The 25,521-nt window shown below is 40.4% G+C and overlaps 1 protein-coding gene across 12 annotated transcripts in view; it reads right to left on the bottom strand.

Moving 5' to 3' along the window:
* Positions 1–25,521, bottom strand: part of LOC140464516 (protein FAM184B-like) — a 199,330-nt gene that overhangs the window by 96,242 nt on the left and 77,567 nt on the right. The window contains exon 1 of one of the 12 annotated variants that reach the window (XM_072560252.1): positions 7,453–7,527. The exons of the other annotated variants lie outside the window; for them this stretch is intronic. The gene's annotated coding sequence lies outside the window, so the exon portion shown is untranslated. Of the gene's footprint in view, positions 1–7,452; positions 7,528–25,521 lie in introns of those variants that run through there. 12 annotated transcript variants of the gene reach the window in all.

Raw genomic sequence — 25,521 nt, forward strand, 5'->3', positions numbered from 1 at the left:
TTCAGAGTCAGGACAGTTAAATTCAAATAACAAATACTGCAATACTGCTGAGAAGAATTTATAGAACTCTCATATTGCTCTGAAGTTTAAATAATAGTGAATTTAGTTTGCAGTCTGGGTTACATGTCTCAGGAAGAGATGCCAGCTGAAGAAAAGCAACTTGCGAATGCTCAGAAATTCATCAGGAGAAAACTGGTTGCATCATATCCAGCAAGAATACTTAGGGCAGAGATAGTGGTAAATCTTCGATAGGGCTTGCTGTTTGTAAAGATCTCTTTAGGATGAGGAATAGTGAGAGCATGAAGCTTTTTGCTAGTGTTTGCACTGAAATCTTTCCAACTTTTTGTCGAGTGTAATATTCGTTCTCTTATTCACTTCCAATAATTTTTTTATTTTGTGTTAAAGTACACTTGCAGACTCTTGAGAAATAAGAAGTAAACAATGAATTTTCAAACTTTAGAAAAGTTACATCCTTTAACTTTTTAGCTTTATGCAAAACCACTCATTGCCCACTCAAAGAACTGCATTTTTCATACAGACAAGTCCAATATCACTCCAGCTTCTAAACGACTTCTCTTCAGCAGGTTTAATATTGATTGACCATGAAAAGTTGCATCTTTTAGCTTTGGACAAATCCTTAACCAGATACCAGAACAGAGGCTCATTCTGGCAATTCTCCATCCTCCTGGCCAAACCAGGAAAACAGTTCCAGAATCCTTCGATCATCATGGGACCAGGCACTGCCATTCCTCCTGTGTTTGTGTTTGGTGCTTCACAGAAGGAACACGCTCCTTTCTGATAATTACACAAAAGCTGCCATAAGAATGCAGTTAGATAAACATAAAATGTATTCAGCATAAATCTGTACCATAGCCTTTTACACTCAGGAAAGTTATCTTGGCTCTGAAACTGTTACTGCACAGATACACTCTGGTATAATTCTGGTGAAACAGATTATAATGAAAATAAATTGTATAAATTTATACAAGTAGCGAATGTTGTTTTTCCTGTTCAAAAGAGGAAATAGGGACAATCCAGCAAACTATAGATGGCTGAGTCTCACGTTAGTGGGTGGGAAGCTATTGGAGATAATTCACAGGGATAGACTTATACACATTTGGAAAAGCATTGGCATAATTAAGGACAGTCAGCATGGCTTTGTGCAGGGCAGGTCATGTCTTACTAACTTGTTTGAGTTTTTCAAAAGAGGTGACAAAGATGATAGATGAGGGTACAGCAGTGGATTTTGTTTATATAGATTTCAGTAAGGCTTTCAACAGGGTCCCTCATTGTAGACTCATCCAGAAGATTAAAATGCATAGGCTCCACAGTGACTTGGCTGCATGGATTCAGAACTGGTTTGCTCATAAACACCCTTCCACCATAACCTTCTGCTTTCTTTCAGGCTGGAGGTCCATCACTTGTTGTGTTCCACAGGGATCCATACTGGGACCTCTGTTTGTGATATATACTTAAATGGCTTGGATGAAAAGGTAGATGGGTGGGTTAGTAAGTTTGCAACAATACAAATATCAGTGGAGTTGTGGATAGTAGAGAAGATTGTCAAAGGATACAGTGGGATATGGATCAGTTGAAGACATGGGTGGAGAAATGGCAGATGCATATTAATCCAGGTAAGTGTGAGGTACTGCACTTCAGGAGATCAGATGTTAAGGAAAAGTATACAGTTAATGTCAGAACTCTGAACAGAGGGATCTTGGGGTTCAAGTCCATAGCTCACTGAAAGTGGGCACACAAGTAGATAGGGTGGTAAAGAAAGCTGATGACATACTTGCTTTTATTGAGTTTAAGAGCCAAGATGTCATGCTTCAGCTTTATCAGACTTTGGTTAGGCCACACAGTATTGCATTCCATTCTGGGCACCACATTCCAGGAAGGATGTGGAGGCTTTGGAGATGGTGCAGAAGAGGTTTACCAGATGCTGCCTGGGTTAGAAGGTATGAGCTAGGAAAAACATGGGTTGTTTTCTCTGGAGCAGCGAAAGCGGAGGGGAGACTTGATAGAAGTCTATAAAATTATGAGATGCATAGATAGGATTGGTGGTCAGCATCTTTTCCCCAGCCCGAGCTAAAATGTCTATTATTAGGGGACATGCAATTAAGGTGAGAGGAGAAAGTTCAAAGGAGATGTAAGGGGCAAGTTTTTTTTTAAAACACAAAGTGGTAGGAGTTTAGAACACCATGCAAGGGGTGGGGGCTGAGGCAGATTTGAGAAGGGGATTTAAGGGACTTTTAGATAAGCACGTGAATATGCAAGGAATACATGGACCAAGGGCGGCAGAAGGGATTAAAATCATTTGGCATCATGTTCAGCACAACATTGTGGGCCAAAGGGTCCATTCCTGTGTTGGACAGTTCTGTGTTCGATGTTCTAAAATTAAATTTAATCAGCTAAGAGTTCATTGGATCCTCTTCTCCAGGTCTCTGTTTTAAGGTGGATCTGTCCCCAATGTCGGTGGAACAAGGAAGCAGGTTCTAAATTCACCTCAGCCCGAATAGGAATTAAACCCTCACATTATTGACACTAATCTGATACAGATTCGTAATTCAGCCATCTGAAATAACCAGAACACCCCAGAATCGGTCCAAGCTGCTGAGGCAATAAAGGCATTGGAGTCAGTAATTGTGGATAGTGATGGTACAGGCTCAGATTTCTTTCCAGGACATGGCTGACCACAAATCCCTCCCAGCCCCTACCACCAGGCGAATGTTGACATTCCATCTGTACAGCCACATTATGAGTGCAACTTCCTTCTGCCAGTATGTTTCAGAGATGGTCTTGAATCCAGGGACTCTGCTTCAGAGGCAGGGATGTGCCACACTTTCTTCCTCATTAAATTGGATGTGGGGTTAGCAACATGAAAGATGGATTGGCAGGATACTTAGTGAAACAATTTCCTTTGCCTTCAGAAATCCATAACAAGCAGCCACAACCTTCACAAAGGCTTGTAAATGGTGTTGGTGTACATATCCTTCAGGATCTTATTAAATTACAGAACAGGCTTGAGAGGGTGAATGGCCTACGTCATTGCACGTGGAGATATTGCTGCACCGTGAAGATTAGTCACCTACTAAGCTAAATGCAATAACCAGGTGGTATAAACACTGTCACATCTGTTGAATGAGCACACTACAAATCACACCATCTAACTTATTAGCTTTGGTTTAGCTGCATGTGCAATATGTTGTTAATATCGCAGATAATTTTGAGATGCAAGCTAAAGCAAAGTATGCACTTATTTTTAGATCAGTGGCCTTTTAAATAATAAGTAAGGTCCATAATACAAATAGAAAATGAAATTCAATCAATAAATCCTATTGGATTAGATATGCACAGCCTGAATTAATGATGCAAGTGTAATGATGTGACTGTGTGTATTTGTACCTATACTTCTCACATAGACCGGAATTATTCATTGCAAATTATTCCTGCCAGTGGCGCAGTGTATCCATAGAAACCAGAATATTTTAGTAGGCATTATCTTCAAAACATAAATAAGCTGAGCCTACTTTAACTCTTGAAAGCCACAAGTTAACTTTGATATAAAGCTTTCCAAAAAGTTATGAACAAATTCAACTAACTCGCTAATTGTAAGATAGAAATTCTGCAGAGCCATTTGAGGTGACAGATGTGCAGTTTAGCAGGTCTGCAGCCTGTTGCTTTGCACTTCACTAACCCTGCATCAACTACTGAAGCTGCACTGTTTCCAATAACTGATGCTGGCAACTGGATCTTGTAACAGCATCCCTGCCCTAAGGTGGTGCTGAGGCTTGAAGAGAAAAAGAATTCCAAGAATGTTGACCTTTTCCCTTGAGGTACAGTAATAATTGAATCTCCCTGGGATTGACAAGCAGCTGATTTTTTTTTTAAATGGTGTGCACTAATTACGAGACCACAGAACAGGGCTTACACTTGAACTGTAACTACATGCTTTTGGTGAAATTTCCTGGGAAACCCAGAAAATATGCTTCAGCCATGACCCGACATGACATAGATAGGCAGCAGCAGCACCTGGAGTGAGCTTCTCTGTTGAAACTGACAGATAGGAGATATCAACATTCTGCTGTTAATTACAACTTCTCATTAAAAATATGGTACAACCTAGCTCCCAAATGCTGCAATTTCTCAGCACTAATTTATGTTATTTCAAATTCATTCATGGGAAAAACAGGTGAAAGGAAACATATTAAATTGGTGATAGAATGTGCACTTTGACTTCAAATCAAACAGTCCTTCAAATCAAACAGTCCTTTAAAAATGTAGGATTTTTAAATAAATAAATGCCCTTTATTAATTTACTTAATATTCACAGACATCATAGATTAGCATCTCCAGTGCAGAAGAGTGTAATTTTATACAGGACAGCAGCATCAATAAGTGTTTTGGTGAAAAGAAGCTGCAGCTCTTCATCTGTGTGAATGATCTCAACTTGCCTCATGAACACATTGCTTGTGACTACTCACCTTTAAATGAATAATTTGCACATTAGCTTGCAAAATCAAAGCCTTGGGCAAACCTATTGGTGCAGTGTAAATGAAAGTAACTGGAATGCTAATTGCCTACCTAGCTGGACTTCTTTTTCTTTCTTTCTTTCTTTGAAGAAAGATGGGACAAGAGAAAAAGAGAAAGAATTTGTATTTCAATAGTATCACAATTTCAATTTACTTTACAGCTAACAGAATCCTTTTAAAGTACAGTCACAGTTGTCATACAATCATAGAATAATAAAGCACAAGAGGAAGCTATTTGGTTCAACTCCCCTTAGTACAGCTATCCAAATAATCTCCAATAAATTGATCTTTTCACACATCTCCCCTGGTATTTCTTTCCTTTCAAAAGGGTTTATCCAATTCACCTTTGATACTCTTGTATCTGTCTCACTACTCTTTCTGTCAGTTCATTCCAGATTATAGTACCTTGCTGTGTTTTAAAAAAACTATTTTCTCAGTGTCTCAACACTGATAAATGAGATTGTACACTTTGCTAGGAAGAAAGGAAAGTCAGTCATTATTGGGAAAGTGCAACTCAGCAGGATTCAAGGAGGGGTCTCAGAGTACATCAGTCATTAAAATTTGCATGACAAGTCATTCTGCTATAACAGACGTGTTGTTAATGCAAATTTGCTATAACGCGACTGATAAATTGGGGATACTGTTTCTGAAGCGTGAACTTTTAAGCAGCATGTTGGCTGCAACACGATTACGGTTTCTATGGTTCGCTATTTCTATAATGCAAGGCTGCTCAAGAACACATCCATAGTTTATCAAAAAACAAATACAGACCAGCCACTAGGCTTTATTTCTAGAAGGTTGTAATTTAAAACTAAGAGTTACGTTACACTTGTATCAACCCTTGCGAAGGCTACACTTGCAGTACTGTAGTTTTCTGCCCACTATGTTATAAAAGATTATAGAAACATAGGTAGTGCTGAAGAGATTTCTGAACCATAACGTACAAGAAAGAAAGAATAGGCTATTCAATCCCTTGGGTTTAGATCAGAGTGGTGCTGGAAAAGCACAGGTCAGGCAGCATTGGAGGAGCAGGAAAATAGACGTTTCAGGCAAAAGCCTTTCATCAGGAATCAATGATTCCTGATGAAAGGCTTTTGCCTGAAATGTTGATTCTCCTGCTCCTCGGATGCTGCTTGACCTGCTGTACTTTTCCAGCACCACTCTGATCTAAACTCTGGTTTCCAGCAAGTGCAGTACTCATTTTTGCCCTATTCAATCCCTTGATCCTGCTCATATCATTCATCAAGATCATAGCCAATCTGACTATAATCTTAAATCCATATCCCTACATACTCCTGATAACCTTTACCCTCTTACTTAACTTACCTCGGTTTAAAAATATTCAAAATGTCTCTGCCTCTACCATTTCTTCTGGAAATAAATGGCTCCAAAAAGACACACTATGTTTAGAGAAAAAGTTTGTCTAACCTCATTTTTAAGTGGGCAACCCCTGATACTTAAAGAGTGACCCTTATTTCCAGATTGTCCCATTAAAGGAAACATTCTTTCCACAACATGTTAAGATACTTCAGGATCTTATTTATTTCAATCAAGGTTTGAAAGATTTACAAGGATAATAATCAGAAGTACGTGGGAGGATATAACTGATGGGTTCAAATGCTTTTCTCTAGAAAAATGACAACTGAGGGGTGATGTAATCAAGTTATTGAAAATTATATTTTAAAAAAGTTATTTGTAAAGGGGATGCAGGGGAAACGTTTTCTCTTATGCAGAGGGGCATAACTTAGAGGCTGCCAATATAAGATTATCACCAAGAAATGTTTTTACCCAGACAGAATGTGTCACTTGTTACCACACACAAGGGTTGAATTTAATAATATCGATGCATTTAAGGGGACACTACATAAGCAGATGAGGGAGAAGGGAATAAAGAGTTACAATGACAGACTGAAACAAGAAAAGATGGTGTTTTGGATCATTAACACACATGGGCTGGTTGTGATAAATCATTACACTGTACATTTTATGAATTCCTATGCAATCAGAACTGAATATGGTGGTCTGCACACATTTTGAACATTCCAAGTTTTTAAATGGGTCTTTATGGACAGCACGGTGACTCAGTGGTTAGCACTGCTGCCTCTCAGCACCAGGGATCCAGGTTCGATTCCACCCTTGGGTGACTGTGCGGATTTTGCACATTCTCTCAGTGTCTGTGTGGGGTTCCTCCAGGCTCCTCCTGGAGATGTACAGGCGAGATGAACTGGCCATGCCAAATTGCTCACAGCAGGGGAAAAGTAGAATAATAGAGTAGGGGAGTAGGTCTGGATGGTCAAGAACTTGTTGGGCCAAATTGCCTGTTTCAACACTGTAGGGATTCTACGATTCTAAAAGATAAGATGCTACAAATTAGGATGCTGATGTCTGTGCCCAGTTCTCTGATCTGCCCACTGGGTGTCAGATGTGAAACTGATGGACATTCAGAGGGACTTGGGTATACTCACATTGGAACTCAAAGTTAGCAACAAGTACAGAAAGCAGTGAGGTGTAATGGTGGTGTAGTTGTACAATCACAGGATGAGTAACACAGAAGTTCATGCTTATGGTCAGGGCATGGGCACAAGTCAACCACGGCTGCTGGGGGAATTTTAATTCAATTAATTCAAATTTGGAACTCAATGCTGGTCCCAGTAACACTGACTTTAATGTCATTGAATTCTGTAAATACTGATCTAGTTCACTAATATTCTTTCAGGAAGCAAATCTACCATCCTTACCTGGGTTTGGCCTATATGTGGCTCTAGACTCTCAGCAGTGTGGTCGATTCTTAACTGCCCTCAGAAATGGCCTAGTGAACCATTCATTCAGTTCAAGGGCAATTAGATATGGACAACAACTGGTATCCTAAATGATGCTTACAAGAAATAAAAAGGAGACTTTTTTGGACTTGGGAACCTACCTCACATGCGCACAGTCTCGGACAAAAGGATGGTCATTCAGGTCTAGGATGAAGAGGGGTTTCTTCACTTCAAAGGTTTGTGCATCTTTACAATGCTCCAATCTATAGAGTTGAAAAATGCTCCATCAGGGAGTATTTTTAAGGATACCTTCAGGGACTGTATGGTCAATTCCTGCTGCTGTTTCTTATGCTTTTAGGTATGAGTGGTGTCTTACAATTTTAGCAATAGCTCATCTTTAATGGCTACTCTTGTTTGTACAGGTTCACCTCTGATGTAAACTGGACATGGAGAGTGGAAAACTGAAAGGTCATAATTAACTGCAGTAACCAAAATGACCTATAGTTAGAGTTTTCAATGGCCAAGCAAGTTGCCTGGGAAACGCAAAGAAAGAGGAAAAAAAAATCGACTATGAACAAAGCGATTTTGTTTCTCTTCAAAATGCCTGATTATCAACAAGAATGCAAAAGAGTGCTGGCTAAAACTGACTGAATAATAAAACTATAGTCCACAGAATAGATGCTTTCAAATAAACAACTGATGTAATCATAATTCAGGAAAGATCTCAGAAGTAAGATCAGAGTTAAAGATTTTTTTGATTAAGTATCAGTTCAGGTGTAAAGAAAAGAAATCTGTGCATAAAAGGACGACACTTGGAGAATTCAGTAGTGTGCAGCATGAACAAAAGAAACATGAATCATTAACTTTCATGTTGTATCGCCTGACCATCAATCCTGCCGAAAAAGTGAGGTATCCCCTGTTTTTCAAAAGTTCGCTTTACACCACTTCGAAAGACCTACTTTAGTACTCGTTTCACTAACCAAAAAGAAATCCTAAGAAGATTTTCGCTTTTACAAAAAAAAAGTGGAATTTTTCCCATATAAATGAATGCTTCTTCACTCTACGCCATTTCAGGTGACGTAAGGTTTTGTAGGAACGCTCTATTTTCGGACAGATGGGGAAACATGAACTTGACTGTATCCTGTCTGCTCTAAGTGCATTATACAGAGTTGTTAAGATCTGAAACAAAGTAACCGAAAGCAAGCTCCAGGAATTTTCAAATGATAGATTGATGGGGTGAAATTTTGTGCTGCTCCAGAACTTGGGAATCTTGGTAGGTGGGGGAGCTTGATTGTTGGGGAAATCAAAATCAGCTTCCTGATAGTAGGATACAATTAAGGGATTAAGTTGTTAGAAACTTGAAGGTGGGTCAGCAAAAGTTGGAAATCTTTTGCATATATTTGTGAGCTCACTAAAAGACAATAGACAACAGGTGCTGGAGTAGGCCATTCTGCCCTTCGAGCCTGCACCACCATTCATTATGATCATGGCTGATCATCCTCAATCAGTATCCTGTTCCTGCCTTATCTCCATAACTCTTGATTCCACTATCCTTGAGAGCTCTATCCAACTCTTTCTTGAAAGTATCCAGAGACTGGGCCTCCACTGCCTTCGGGGCCAGAGCATGCCACACACCCACCACTCTCTGGGTGAAGAAATTTCTCATCTGTCCTAGATGACCTACCCCTTATTTCTAAGCTGTGTCATCTGGTTCAGGACTCACCCATCAGTGGAAACACGTTTCCTGCCTCCAGGTAAAAGGTAATCTTACTGGAAAGAAGTGCATCTTTCCAAATAAGTAACAAATCTAGGTCTTCAGATTCGGTGTAGAAATGACATGCAGCAAGTCAGGTAGTGTACTTGCTAGAGTGTGACATGAATAGTGCAGCTTTGTCTTCTTTGGAAAGCATTGTTGTAGGAGAGGCCATCGCAGGGAAGTTTCATTTGATGGATCATGATGTAGGGCTAGCTGAAGGGAAGCTGTTGGAGGGAAGGCAAGGATGTAGATATATGCAGATTTGGAAAGTGTGTTTTATCATGTGAGAGAGCAGGGACGATGACAGAGACAGTCCAACAAGATGGGGTCAGTTCTGTCTACAAGGGCACCCTAGGGGCTTAAACTAAGGGTACTGAGCAGAAAGAAGAGTCTCAGGTTAGTGGGAGGCATGGATGCCTCTGGAGGGTAACAGATCAGAGAGCTGTATGATACAGGTGGGGTCTAGATTAGAGTGGTGCTGGAAAAGCACAGCAGGTCAGGCAGCATCCGAGGAGAAGGAAAATTGATGTTTCGGGTAAAAGCTCTTCATCAGGAATAGAGTCAGGGTGCCTGCAGAGTGGAGAGATAAATGAGAGGGGAAAAGTAGCGTAGAGTACAATAGGTGAATGGGGGTGGGGATGGAGGTGATAGGTCAGAGAGGAGGGCGGAGTGGATAGGTGGAAAGGAAGATAGGCAGGTAGGACAGGTCATGAGGGCAGTGCTGAGCTGGAAGGTTGGAGCTGGGGTGAATTGGGGGAAGGGGAAAATGAGGAAACTGGTGAAATCCACATTGATGCCATGGGGTTGAAGTGTTCCAAGGCAGAAGATAAGGCGTTCTTCCTCCAGGCATCGGGTGGTGACGGAGCGGCGAAGGAGGCCCAAGACCTGTATGTCCTCGGCAAAGAGGGAGGGGGGAGTTGAAATGTTGGGCCACAGGGCAGCGTGGTTGATTGGTGCGGTTGTCCCAGAGATGTTCCTTAAAGTGCTCCGCTAGGAGGCGTCCAGTCTCCCCAGTGTACAGGAGACCGCATCGGGGGCAACGGATACAATCAGTGATATTGGTGGATGTGCAGGTAAAACCTCAGGTGGCAGGACTAAAGCAGAGGGTGAGGAGGGGAGTCTGAATGGAGACAGGGACTGTTTAGGAGTCAGCTCAAAGAGGGAAGTTGGCATATCAAGGGTGGTGATTATCGGGTGAAGTCAGATATTCAAAAAGGGTATTGGACGATTACTTTGATAAAAATAACGTGCAGGGATGTGGGGAGAAAAGGGAGATTGACACTAGGGAATAGACTGGCACAGGCACAGTGGGCTGAATGGCCTCCTTCTACAGTTATTCAATTAAATGTAACTGGGAAGAAGATCTGAAACATGGAGGGGATAGGAATCATTATTTAGATTACTTTACAGTGTGGAAACTGGCCCTTCGGCCCAACAAGTCCACACTGACCCGCCGAAGCGTAACCCACCCATTCCCCTACATTTACCCTTTACCTAACACTACGGGCAATCTAGCATGGCCAATTCACCTGACCTGCACATCTTTGGACTGTGGGAGGAAATCAGAGCACCCAGAGGAAACCCACGCAGACAAGGGGAGAATGTGCAAACTCCACACAGTCAGTCGCCTGAGACAGGAATTGAATCCAGGTCTCTGGTGCTGAGAGGCAGCAGTGCTAACAAGGGTTTATGGAGGGAGTTGGTTGTGGGGGGTGGGGGTGGTGGGGAGCATGGAATGGAGTGCACAAGGCACTTTCAAAAGCAATAGCAGTATTTCTTGCAGCTGGTCCTCAAAACACATTCACTGAAGCACAGTTCCTCGAAGTGAAAAGTGAGTCATGTCGGTTAGATAGAGTTAACGGTGAACACAATTGGCTGACTGATAAAAAGGACTCCCTGATAGTCATTAATGAAAGGGCAGAGAACCACATCAGATGTGTATTCGACCCTCTGAGCATAAAAATAGCACAAGTCAGAGTCAAAAGTAGCCTTCCCAATGTCCTGTACGATCAACATGATCTCCCAACTCCTATACTCATCGCGCTGAGCAATAAAGGCAAGCATACCAAATGCCTTCTTCATTATCCTGGGATGCACTTTCAAGAAACTATGAACCTGCACTCCAGGGTCACTGTTCAGCACCGTTCCCCAGGAGCTAACCATTAGGTGTATAAGTCCTGCCCCAATTTACCTCAACTGAGTGCTTCTGCCCATCTCTGTTCCACCCAAAGCCTGGTGGAATAGAGATGGGCAGAACAAGCTGACAGTGACCGCAGACTGGTGAGCAGTGCAGGAAGCTGGAAACTGGTGTCCAGTGTGATGGTGAGGACTACCCCACAATGGCGTAAACTGCCAGTGGTGCAGCTTCTTGCAAATATCAGACTGGCAGTGTGCCGGGGCAGCAGAGGATGCAGTGAGTTGCTGTCTCTCACACACACACACATGCCAACCCCTCCAAGAACACCTGCTTGTGAGGATTTTACCAGGAAAAGGGGATTATCTCATGGGCATGGCCACCTTTGTTTCATTGCATTATACTGTTATTACAGTAGCCAAATTAACTGACGTCTTCACTTTAACATTGCTGATATTGTGAACGTGTGTTTCTGCCAATCTGAAATAAAGCACTCCACTAGTGCTTGACACACTACAAAACTGTAACACAATAGAAAACACCTTGCAGCTCTATCATTTATCCTAGTTCCAATGAAAGGTCTGAAAATTGAAACATGAACTGTTTCGCTTGTTACGGGTGTTGCCTGACCTGCAGAATTTTTCCAGCATTTTCAGTTTTCATTTCAGATTTTCTAACATCTGCAGTAAGTTTGCTTCATCTTCAGGTTTGATCCCCAAAAGGGGCGGGGACTCATCAACTGCTCATATGCAGCATCGCATCAGCCAGAAGTATTCATCCCTTGTCAACTGATTTCATTACATTTTTTTTTAGCTGCCATACAGGCCCCTGTGCAAGTTTCTACTGAGGAAGTTGTCATGGTGTTTTCATTCTGCAGAGTTAACTTTCCCATAGATCTCCACAATTAGAAAGAGGAGCAGATGGCTCCTTGGAAACAAGCATTACTCTTCAAAGATGAAGAGTATATTATCCTTGGATACACAGGAATGTATAGATACACTTGGATACACCCTACCATGGATACACAGGAGAGGTACAACACAAGTCACATGAACACAAGTGCAGCGAGTGAGAAAACTATTGGGGTAGCTAAAGGTGTGGTTCAAATGCCTGGAGAGATCAGGTTGCATTGCTTTGTTCACCAACTAGGATGACCAGAATGATTGTGGTCATAGGGGCAGGTTGGAAGATCAGCCAGATGTTAAGAACCAAAGACAGACTTTAGAAACAAAAAAGAGAAGAGAAGTTAGAGTATGACAGAAAGCTAACTATAAATATAAAAGAAACTTATTAAGTATACCTTTTCAGATGTTATAGACAAAGTAATTAATGGAAGTGTTGATCCTTGAAAATTAAGGAGCAAAACAGAGGGAAGAAATAAAAACAAGTCAGGCAAAAATGGATTGACAATACTATTGGACTTAAAAGGCTGACCAGTCCAGAAGACCAAATGATTTACGTACTCAGGTCTTAAAAAGAAGTGGCAGAGATTTCAGAGGCATTAGCTATAATCTTTAAAAATTTCTTTAGGTTCTGGAGGATCCCAGCAGACTGGAAAGCAGCAAATGTAATACATTTATTCAAGAAAGGAGAGACAGAAAGCAACAATCTGTATGCTAGTTAGACTATCATCTGGCATAGGATCATTTCTAGGATCCATTAAGGATGGGCAGTAGTGGTTCAGCGGATAGCACTACTGACTCGTGCCAGGGACCCATGTTCAATTCCACCCTCCGGTATCTATGTGGAGTTTGCACATTCTGCATGCGTTTCCTCTAGGTCCTCCAGTTTCCTCCCACAGTCCAAAGATGTGCGGGTTAGGTGGTTAGCCATAGGAAATGCAGGTTACAGGGATGAGGTGGATCTGGATGGGATGCTCTTCAGAGGATCAGTGTAGACATAAGTGGGCCAAATGGCTACTCCCACACTGTAGGGATTCTATGATATAGCAATGTACTTAGAATGTCACACTGGGATCAGGTAAAGTTAACATGGTTTTGTAAAGTTGAAATCAGGTTTAACTAATTTATTACTATTCTTTGAGGGACCAACAAGCAAGTCTGTAAATGTTATGTATTATCTTCTAAAAGGCTTTTAAAACGATGTCACATCAAAAAAGAGCTCATAGGTCAAGGGTGACATATTAGCATTGATAAAGAACTAATTTGCTTACCGGAAGCAGCAAGTAGGGATCAATGGGTCTTTTCTGAGTTAGTAAACTACAACTCTGGAGTGAGAGTGTATTCCAGGGCCTGAACTATTTATAAAGCCACAAAGACTTGGATGAAAGATGAAAAGCATGTGGCTAATTTTTTGATTGACACCAAAATAGATAGGAATGCAAGTTTCAACAGAAGATAATAAGTTTACAGAGAACTATGGATGGGTTCAGTAAATGGGCAAAGATTTAACAAAATGTGGAACATATGAACTTGTTCACTTTGGCGTGGAGTAGCAAATTAGCATATTCTTTAAACGGTGAGAGAGATTGCAAAATTTAATGACACAGGGGGATCTGGGTGTCCTAGTTCATAGACCACAAAAGGTTAGTACACAGTACAGCAAGTGAAGGTGGACTGAACATTAAAAAGCAGGTGGTTTTCCTGGAGCAGCATATGCCCTTTGAGTCACCACATCGAGAGTATTTTGTATGGTTTGGATCTCCTCATTTGAATAAAGATATATTGTGTTGGAAGTGGTTCAGAGAAGTTTCATACGACTCTTTGCTAAGATGAAGGGTGTAAAATAGAGAGAAAATGTGAACTGATTGGACCTCTACTCATTGAAGTTTAAAAGAATGAGGGGTGATCTTATTGAAACAAGATTCTGAGGGGACTTGACAGGGGTAGATGCCAGAAAGATGTCTCTAAACCTCAGATGAGGAGACTTCTTTTTTGTTGTGGGGTCACCAAGACAAACGTGTGCCTGTATTGGGGTGTATTATTTTTCTTACATTCAGCTTTTCAGAGGCTAGTCTTCATCATAAGCATCACATCTCTCCACTTCTTCCTTGATCCTAGGGCTGTTGCCATTCTCTCTAAAACATGAGCAGGAAAAAATGTTTAATGACACTAATTTTTATTAGTGTGTTTCTTGCACCCTGCTAGCCTTGAAAGTACTTTTCTTATTCTATGCCAGGAGAAACAGGTGAAGAATTCATGTACCACATTTAGTTTTTTAAAACCATTTGAGGAGTAATTTTGTACATAACCACAATTAAATTATTAACAAATAATTGAGAAAGCAGAAAACTAAATCATGTATATTTTAGATAAAATAGTGCATTTATTTCTTCTTGGGTGTCTTTCCCTTGGCTACACACTGCAACCTGTGTACTGCAAGTGATGTGGATTACCTGTCCTCATTTTACATTTCTCATTGAGTTCTCTGTTGTGCATTTCATCAAAACCTGACAAAAGCTGGGAATTTGCCAAGTGAGAGAATCATAGGTGCAAACTTCAATATTTCACACAGCATGCGTTATATTGCAATGACTAAACCGCTCAATATAGTTTAATCTTCCATTGCTGACACTAAAACCATGCATTCAGTTTTGGTACATGTAGTGAGTGGTCAGTCTGCTTGATCACCAGAAAGCCACAACAAATTGGCAGTTATTTGGTATAGCTAGTCTGTATTGCATTCTCAATAGATATTGTCATGCCTCATTGGGACAGGCAATTGGGAAAATAAAAATCAATCCCTATTTCTGTTGTCATCACAAAAAAAGTTAAAGATTTTATAAAGCATGCAAAATCCCCCAGTTTGATTTTCTGATAGACTTTGGTTTCAGTACTTAACAAGAATTATTATAGATTGTTTCTCTGGTAAAGGTAATCTGTTACGAACTGTTAATGTATAACTAATATTTTAAACTTTTACCCCATCTAAAATCCCTGACACACACCTTAAGGAGTGTAGTGGAACAGAGGGACCTTGGAGTTCAGGTGCATGGTTCTCTGAAAGTGGAGTCACAGGTAGACCAGACAGTGAAGGTGGCTTTTGGCACACTGGCCTTCATCAGTCAGGGCATTGTCACGTTATGTTGCAGTTGTACAGGACCTTGGTGAGCCACACTTGGAATACTGTGTTCAGTTTTGGTTACTTTGCTATAGGAAGGATATTATTAAACGAGAAAGAGTGTAGAAGAAATTTACAAGGATGTTTCCAGGACTCAATAGTGTGAGTTATAGGGAGAGGTTGGACAAGCTAGGACTTTTTTCTTTAGAGCATAGGAGACTGAGGGAGGATTTTATAGAGGTGTATAAAAACAATGAAAAGCATGGATGGGGTGAATGCACTCAGTCTTTTTCCAAGGGTTGGGAAATCGAGGACTGCAGGGCATCAGTTTGAGGTTAGAGGGGAAAGAATAAAAGGGAACTGAGGGGCTTTTCTTTTTTAAACACAGAGGTTGGTATGCATATGGAATGAGCTGCCAGTGGAAGTGGTTGAGGTGGGTGCATTAACAACATTTAAAAAGGCATTTGGACAAATACATGAATTTAAAAAAAGGTTCACAGTATAAGGATATGGGCCAAATGCAAGTAAATGGGGTTAGTGTGGATGGACATTTTGGTCACCTTGGACCAGTTTGGGCTGAATGGCCTGTCTCCATGCTGCAGGACTATGATCTACAGAGGAGAAAGAAAACCACTGGTATAATAGGCCGAATAAACAAATAAAAAACCTGGGAAAGCACTTCAACGGCAGCCATTGACAGGATTCTTTCTCTCACCACAGACCGACTGAAGCAAAAGGAACTAGGTCAAAGCGAAACCGCATGGAACTAGAGCCTGGGTCTGTCAGACTCCATACAAGATGCTCCCTTACACCAACCTATGTTTATAGATCGGCCCAATAAAATTTATTACTGTTGACTCAACAGCATAAATCATATCCATTGCGCTAGGTTGCTTTTTTGACCAGCTAACACTCACAAAGATGGAATAGACCCTTAGTTCTACACATTAAGACACCTAGATATGCAACTGCTATTGCCAATTATGCTTCAGGTTTGGTTCTTTTGTTGCTATTGTCTACATCCTGCCAATTTACCACCAATTAGTCCATATACCAAAATTGGTATTGTAATGAGAGGGGAAAACAGAGTCAACTCGGACAGGGAAGTAGAGTCGTGGAGGCACAGATGCAGAGGAGAAGTATAGGACTGCAGGTGAGGCTGAGGCAATATGACAACCTGCTATGATTTCAATTAGTCATTTCTGCTTAGTATCAGACAAGAGCACTTGATGCAATTTCTATTTTAAACTGGACTTGCTTTCTAATCAATACAGTACTGTGCAGGTAATGAAGACAGATGGGAGGAAAACTTACAACAGATTGCTCAGTCACTATCACAAAGCAATGTTCTCAGAACCACTCAGAATTATTCATTTAGAACATCAGATCAATGTAAATTATTAAAGTGAATAATCACACAAAACTTGCCAAAGTAAAATCAATTCCACACTGAAGTGTGCCATTTTAGAGTTTTGTAATATCACAGATTAAAATCATAGACTGATACAACATTAGAAGGATATCATTCAGCCCAACATATCAGTCCAAAGATGTGCAGGTCAGGGTGAATTGGCCATGCTAAATTGCCCGTAGTGTTAGGTAAGGGGTAAATGTAGGGGAATGGGTGGGTTGCGCTTCGGCGGGGCGGTGTGGACTTGTTGGGCCGAGGGGCCTGTTTCCACACTGTAATGTAATGTAATGTAATCTAATCTAAGCCATCTCTTAAGTGATGAACGCCAATTAGTCGCTCTTCTCTGCTCATTTCCCACAGCTCTGTCAATCTTTTCCTTCATATTATCATCTAATTCCCTTTTGAAAATTGCTACTAAATTGGTTTCCAGTACCCCTTTAGACAAAGCAATCCAGATCACAACAGGTTTCCTTGATTCCACTGGTACTTTTCCCAACCACGTTAAATCAGCGTTCTTTGGTTACCAACCTCTCTGTTACTGGAGACAGTTTTTTTTTTAAAAAAAGCTCTGCTGAAAATATTTAGAATATTGAGGACTTCCATCAAACCTCCTTGAACCTTCCCTGCTCCAAGTTTAGAGCCTACTTTAAAGAATTTAACAGCAGAGCATTTCAAAACACAAAATATAATCCAAGTCAGCAGGCTATATGAAGGAGAAATCATGCCAAATAAATTTATTAGAACTCTTTTTTGAGGTGACAACAAGCAGGAGAATGAGTAGATAGAAGTAAAGGAAAAACATGAAATGTAATACATTTGGATTTCCAAAGGGTGTTCCTTAAGGCTACTTAAATTAAGAGGCCATAGTTTTGGAGGTGGTAAATTAACATGGACAGAGGATTGGCTATATAATAGAAAACAGAGAGCTGGGATGGGGGGAGGTGGGGTGGAGAGTGGCATCTTCAGGATGGCAACCTGCAACCAGATGAGTGCCACAGGAATCAATGCTGTGCTATAATTATTTACAATATACATTAAATGACTTGGATGAGGAGAGTGAATATACTATCACCAAGTAAAATGGAAGGGATAAATGATGTAACCCTGTTAATACAAGTTCACGAAAATGTATTAGTGCAGAAGGACCTTAGCTTAGAAAAGGCAGAGTTCAATTAGCATGGATGGAGATAAAAACAGCAAGCAGCAAAACTCACAGGAAGGAGGAGTTTTCAGAACCCTAACAACAGCTATTAAATCAAGAAGTTAGGATAATTTTAACAGAAAGTAATGCAATAAAAATGGGAAACAAAATCTTTGTATAACCTGAGAAAGATCAAAGTAGGAGGATGGAGTTGATGGAATGTGATCAAGACAGCTTCCTAGGATACTGCAGCATGGAATGAAACAGGAATGAAGCTCTGATCAAAACTTGTGGTTTATTCTTTTCAACGTTGAAAAAGTGATCATCTCCATTAGCACACTTGTGGGACCGTGCATGATGTCATATCTGAGGCCTTAACAGTTTCCAACACAATTTCCATCAAAGCACTGCTTGCTGCAGTAGAAACTCAAATGCTACCATCCTGACGACCACTTTATAAAGTGTTTGCCAGCATGATTGTTGAACCACCACCAAAAAACAAGCTTCCTGAAACAGAAACCTACCACCCCTACTCGGGTATTACAATGCTGCTAACTTTGGACAATCAGATTTTAACTCCATCATCTGATTGTATTAACAAAGACCTTTCATGAACTAAAATGATTTTCTAAAAGGAAGAGCCATGGACCTAAAATAGCTGTAGCAGTTATTGGATCACAGATGGAGAGCCACGTGGAATCCTTGAAATCCACATGGAATAAACAAAGCCATACATACTGAAATTACCATTTTTATCAAAAGACATCAAGATCAGGCAACTGAGTGAGCACCAAGAAATGAATCTTCTATTAAACCGTGTGACAATTTCACATATTTGGAGATGAAAGCCTCCCCTACCAATTAAAGAAAGATAATGAAGCTAGACTCTAGAATATGCACATAACTATATTTCAACAGTTGCTTTTAGGCAGCAGTGCAGAATGGAGAGAAGTACATGGATTCTGAACTGCAAAACCCGGAAGGCTTGTTCTATCTCTCTGTTCCTTCTCACCTTGGAAGATGGCCGTGAAAAAGCAATTTGGAAAAAGAATCATTAATTAAAAGCTCAAAAAAGGTATTTAATGACAAGTCAACAATTAATTGCTGTGGTCACTTGTTTAAAATCTAAAACTTCAAAAGACTTTAAGCACTGTTGAACCGCATTTTATTCCATCACGTACCAGACACACCATTTTTAATTTGTTACTTGTGTTCATCCACGTGTTAGATGTCATATTATTATTATTTTTCTCAAGGTTAAAAGATAATTAAGTTCAACTTCCTTTCACAAGGATATTTTGATAATTGACTCCTTAGTTTTTTTCTAGCAAGCTACATTTTAATTGAAGTGTAACAGCTGCATTCTAAAAATTAAGAATAATTGTTGCGACAAACCAAGGGAAAGTTTAAATAGCAGAAAGGAGCAGAGTTTTCCCCTTCACCTGTTTGCTACACAGGACTACAGCATTCCTGGTTTCACATCTCTCAATACCCTCAGTCTGGCCCATGAGCCAGCTGCTATAAACTCCTGGCATCCAGGTACAGAGGGTACGGTTTAAGGCTGAGCCTTTCAGCTGTGTTGCTCCAAAGGCACCCTCTGTGGGCTCCTCAGCGGACAGTCAGCTCACTGGGAGCAATAGACTCCCAGTCTCCTCTTGGAGGATGGCAAGAAGTGGTCAGAGGAGGGAAAAACCCACCAGTTTACCCAACTTGGACATTAGGAGGGACATAATCCATTCCTGATTTTCCTTCCCAATGTGCCCTTGTTGTCTTTTCCTCCCAGCTCTCTCCACACGCACCCTCCTGTGATTCCTCACCCCAATCCCCCCCCCCCCCCCCCACCTTCCGGAGTCTCTTCTCCTGAGCTCACTGTGAAACTCACTAACCTTGCCTCCATCCTGACTCCAGGATGCACTCCAGTGACTATCCTTAGTTCCAGTCCTGGCCACCAACCCCAGTGAGATTGTCTGGGGAGCTTACCAAAGTGGCAGTAAATCCACCAAGCCAATTAACACTTTTTTGGGTGTTCAATGGCTGAGGGATAGCCAAAACTAGTTCGAATGCATTCCCTGCTGACTGTGCCTAACATCAACCCCACCACTCATTAAAATTCTCTCTCTGGCATTGAAAGTTAAATGGTGTTGCTCAGGAGTCTAAAAAGCAGCACAATGAATTCTCAAAATAAAAGATTATAAAAACAAAAAGTCTACTCTCAGATACATCAGTGTAAGTTTTTTGCTAACAGGACAGTGCTTTTGTTAGTCTCAAGGAGATTTCCACTTTGTTGGAAATCTGATCTTTGAGCTATTGAATTTGCTTGCATTGTGCATTTTGGGTCTATGTTTTCTGCTTTCTCCCTGTGCTATCAGAAACATGGCTGCCAACTTAGAGACAGTCATACAGCACAGAAACAGACTCTTTGGTCCAACCAGTCCATACTGAACATAATCCAAAACTAGACTAACCTACCTGCTCCTGGTTCATATCCCTTCAAACCTTTCCTAGTCATGTATTTATCCAAATGTCTTTTAATATAAATTGTACCCATATCCATCACCAACCACCCTCTAAAATATTTGCCCCTAATTCCTTCTTTAAAATTTCTCTCCTCTCACCTTAGAAGTATCCCCTAGTCTTGACATCCCCTGTCCTCAGGGAAAGGCACCTATCATTAACCCTAACTATACCCCTCATGATTTTATAAAATTCTGTTGTTTTCTTTGAATCTCAAGATGCACAGCAACAGCAGGGGAACTAGTAGCATTGATAGGAAGACGATAGAAGAATCTAGCTGTTTGGCGAATATGTGCTAAGTGGTTAAGGCTCATTTATTCATAAGGTATAAATAGCATAAAAACCAGTGGCAAGTTTAAAAAAAACATTAATTAAGTTGTTAACTAAAACACAAAAGATGGCAGAACAGGTCATGTGTTACAGCTGCTGCATGTGGGAATTCTTACCAAGTCAGTGATCCAGGGCTTTAGGAGCTTTGACACTGTTTATGAACTGGAGACCCAGCTGCAGACACAAATATCAGGGTTACCTGAATGCTTTGCACCAGGAGGCATTCATACCCCTTAGGGCACTGGCTTCTGATTTTGCTGGTGGTCAAGGAAAGGCCAGTGCAACTGCAAGTGACACAGACAGCAGAAACACAAGAACCTCAACCTTTGCAGCTATCCGACAGGCCTGAGGTTCTTTCAGCTGGTTTGGATGAGAACAATGACTGCAGGGTAGATGACCCAGCTGTCTTTCTCATCATGATACAAGAAGCAATTCATGTTGGGTAGGGTGGACAAAAAGAAACATAATTGTAATGGTGGATAGTCTGGCGAGGGGGATTGACGCTGCTCTCTGCATCAAGAGTCCAGGAATCTGTGTTGCTTGCCGTAGGGCTAGGGATATCTGCTCAGGGCTGCAGAGAAACTTGGAGGGAGGGCATGGATCGAATTTTTGTGATTCACATAAGTACCAATGACCGACAAGATGGCAAGTGCAGTTCTACATATTAGGAGGTAGGCACCAAATTAAGAAGCATGTATTGGTAATAATGTGAAGATTATTACCTGAGCCATGCGCAAACTGGCATAGGGTAAATAAGACAAGAGAAATGAAATGAGGCTCAAAGGCTACTGTGGGAGAAGAGCAGAGCATTCTGGTTCATGGAACACAATACCAGACTATAAGAAATAAATGAACAGGAGTGGACTATTCAGCCCCTCAAACCTGTTCTGCTATTCAAGAGGATCATGGCTGGTCCAATACTCCTTATGTCCCCTTTCCCCATTAGCCTGGATTCCCCTAATTATAAAAGAATCTCTCTATCTCCACTTTAAATATACACAACTTCTCTGCTCTCACAGCTCTCCTGTATTGGTGAAATTGGGGGCTGTACTGTTTGGACAGTTTAGACTTGAACCATATTGGTACCTGTGTCCTAGTGAGCTATAGAACTAAGGAAGTAGAAATAAAAGGGATTTTAAACCAAAAGGGGACAAATTTGGGAAGTTGAGTAAATGAGGTTAGAGGTGAAACAATAGAGATATTAACATGGGAAATTATGGAAAGAAATAACAGGAGGCAATAAAGAGCAAAAATATAGAGTAAAATCAAGGCTGCGTATCTGAATCACATAGCATTAAACATAGATGCACTGATTGGGCAAGTAGAAATAAATGTGACCTGACAGCCACTACAGAGACATGGCTGCAGGATAACATGGATTAGAATCTGAATATTAAAGGATACAGAATGCTCAGGAAAGACAGGAAGTTAGGAAAAATGGAAGGTAGCTCAGTTACTTAGTGATTAGCACAATCAAACAGGATGATGTAAATTCAGGAAACAATTATGTAGAAACAGTATAAGCAGAGATAAAAAATAATAAAGGCAGAAAGTCACTTGTGAGAGTGGTCTACTTCCCCTAACAGTCATCATATGGTAGGGTAGAATATAAAAAGAAACAAATATTGGGAGCCTGTTCGAAAGGGATTGCAATAATCCTGAGGATTTTAATCCAAATAATTTAGGCAAAGTTAGCCTACGAAAAGGAATACTTAATGTTTTGATAATAGTTTCTTAGAAAGTGTGTTTTGGATCCAACCAGGAAGCAGACTATAGTCGACCTCATGTCATGTAGTGAGATCAGATTAATGAACGATGACATGGTGAGGCCCTCACAAACATGAAGCCATAGCTTGCCTTGCTGCCTTGATGCTCCCATAATGGCACAACTTAATGTTGCATCAGTTGGGAACCAACATGTTGTACCCATATGGCGCACACATACCCCCTTCAACACAGTCACAGGAGCGACAAAGCATCCTATCACACAACTATTGTTTCACTTTAAGTCTTGTCAACTGGGTCAACACATTCATCTCAGGACAAGCCAAACAGAGACACGCACGAGAATTCCTAGAAGCATGGCATTCCAACCGGAACTCCATCAATAAACACATTGAGTTAGACCCCGTTTACCACCCCCTGAGGAAAAGAACAGGAAATTACATCACCAACCCAAAGAAACCCAAACATATAAATAGAAAGCAGGAATCATGTACAGTGCTTCGCCTGAGGCCCACTGAAGATGTTACCTAGTAGGGTGACGAAATGTCTGGAAATGAACCTCTCAGCTCAGCAAGCGAAACTGCATCCAAAATGTACTTATATAAAAACCAGGAGCTGTCAAAAAAGTTTTGTGACTCCTTCAGTACTGTGAGACCCATATGTTATTCATATCTGTATTATGGAAGGTAACAACATTTTCACATCATGATGGCTGAAGATCATCAGCTATAATTTTATCACATTAACATCAAGAGACATGCTGTCACCATCCAGCATTGAGAGTAATATCTATTGCCCAACACAGTGTTTACACATCAACAAGAGGCACAGAAATAGTTCTCACACATCCAGAAAAGGTAAGCCTCACAAATTAGTGTGTGCTTTCTCCATCAGTACTAATGCCACTTTCCCAAAACAGAAATAGCCAGTATAGAAATTATTGGGAAAAACAGTTTGAAAAACAAACATGGGAGTTTATATCATGCCTTTCACAAACTTAGGATATTTCAAATCAATAAATTACTTTTTTTTAAGTGTAACCAATTTTGTGCACAGCAAAGATCCATAGTCAACAATAGGTTACTGACCAGGTAACTATTTTAGTGAAGCTGGTAGAGGGATAAGTTGTGACTCAGACAAAGTGAACCTCCTTTTCTTTGAAAAAGTGTGTTGGGATCCTTTATTTCTCTCTGAAAAGGCAGATATAAGCCTGGTTCAATGATTCATCTGAAAGATGCCACCTCTGAGTGTAAAACTCCTTCTTACACTAATGAAGTCTCTTTAACTTGAACTGACGACTGTTTGACTCAGTAGCAAGAATGTTAGCACTGTGTACACACACAAGTTCATGGGCAAATACAGAATGCAAAACATTTACTATAAACCAGTTGGAAAGATACCTTTTTATCTGACACTGAACCTATCTATACTCAGTAATGCCATTTATTGCCACCCCTGACTGTTGTGAGAATGTGCAAGTGGCTCCTGCAAACTATAGCAGTTTTTCTTAAACAATCCAGTGACTTGCTCAGCCACTTCAGAGGACAGTTACAAGACAAAAATGCCAGTGGAGTCACATATTGAGCAGACAGAGATATCATTATTTAATTGAGAAACAAGTTTGCACTGCAACTGCAGTGGTTTAACATTTTATTCCATTTATTCCGAGTTTGATATGAAACTCTACATAAGCTTTTAAGTACTAATTAACTACACTTTTATTTTCATTGAGGTTAATTATCACATAGTTGGGGTATGAAATTGCCACCAAGCTATTTTGAAAATATAATTTCTAATCACATTCAGATAAAATTATATACCAAACAGCGATTATTACATGAGGAGGATCTTAAATTATAGGGACTTGAACAATGGATATTAAATTGTCAGTATGTGATCAATCCAGTCTGGTGCATTGAATTTATTTTGAGTCAAATACATTTGTATGACATTCTCTATGTTTAAAGAAGTAACAACATTGATACAAGTATGAGGATGCGTCCGTTACCATCTCACAATGAAACGCCAGCCTAAGGATATCCCATTTAGATCTATTCCTATCCAAACGTCCACTGGATTCTCAGTTCAGCATTGAATAAAGAATACAATCTGCACTGTTGATCCATTGTAAATTCCAAGATTAGAGAAGGTCAGAACAAATAATTTTATCTGCTGTCAGAGTTTTTCCACCTTCCCGTAGGCTGAAAAATTCCAGTTGGCAAGCAGCCTACAGCCATCTAATTTCCAGCTTCAACAAACTGAAAATTAAATACTTTTGTGTTTATCATCTTATCTCCCGTCATTTGCTGTTTTGTTGCCGTATTTTTGATTGCATCCATCTTTGGGTGTGGCTTATTGCACCTTTGACTGATGTGACTGGCCTGTTTTCTCTAACAAGGATTTATGGTTCTCTTATGTAAAGTTAATTTGCTGCATTCTAAATTTGAATAAACAGATTTGGCAAGGGAATGATCACTTCAGGCATTCTCCTGAAAAAGTTACCATTCATAATATTGTTAGAATATTGTTTGAATGCTGATACAAAGGTTGAACTATCACCGGACTAAAGGTTGCTGCTATGTTCCCAGAATTCATGCCAATGGGGTGGACAGGACCACTCCTCACCAAAGGCATCATGAGCAACCCCTGGCTGTAGGACAAGATATAAACATAAAATCAAGATTTCATTTCCAACAGCAAATATGGCAAAAGCATATCTTTTAAATAAGAACAAAAAAACATTACAAGCAGGACCAGGTCAATTCTGTTTCACTATTTATGAAACTACAGCTGGCTGATTCTCAACTTTAACTCCATTTTCCCATCCAACATTATCCTCAATTTCCTTCAAGTCCACATAGTTATTTATCTCAGTATTGATTGTCCAAGCCTTTTATTGTCCCCTTCCTCAACCTCCATTCCATTTACCCTGGTTGTATTAGTTTATTCTGTTTTTCTCCTGTCTTTCTCCCAACAGGGTTTAATGCTGGTCTTAGCTATTACTTGGTATTGTTTGGTTTGTTCAGCCCAACTTTGAACTTTGCTGTTTTCTTCCTTTGTTGACATGAAAGCTTCTCTTAAGTTAACAATCACTCCATGCTGTGATTTTGACTCCCCTGCTTCGATGAGCTCCTTGTATTGTGTTACGATGTTCTGAAGCTTTCACATAGTTGGCAAAATAAAAGTAATTGTACATTGA

This window comes from Chiloscyllium punctatum, chromosome 1, assembly GCF_047496795.1.
Source record: "Chiloscyllium punctatum isolate Juve2018m chromosome 1, sChiPun1.3, whole genome shotgun sequence".
Lineage (NCBI taxonomy): Eukaryota > Metazoa > Chordata > Chondrichthyes > Orectolobiformes > Hemiscylliidae > Chiloscyllium > Chiloscyllium punctatum.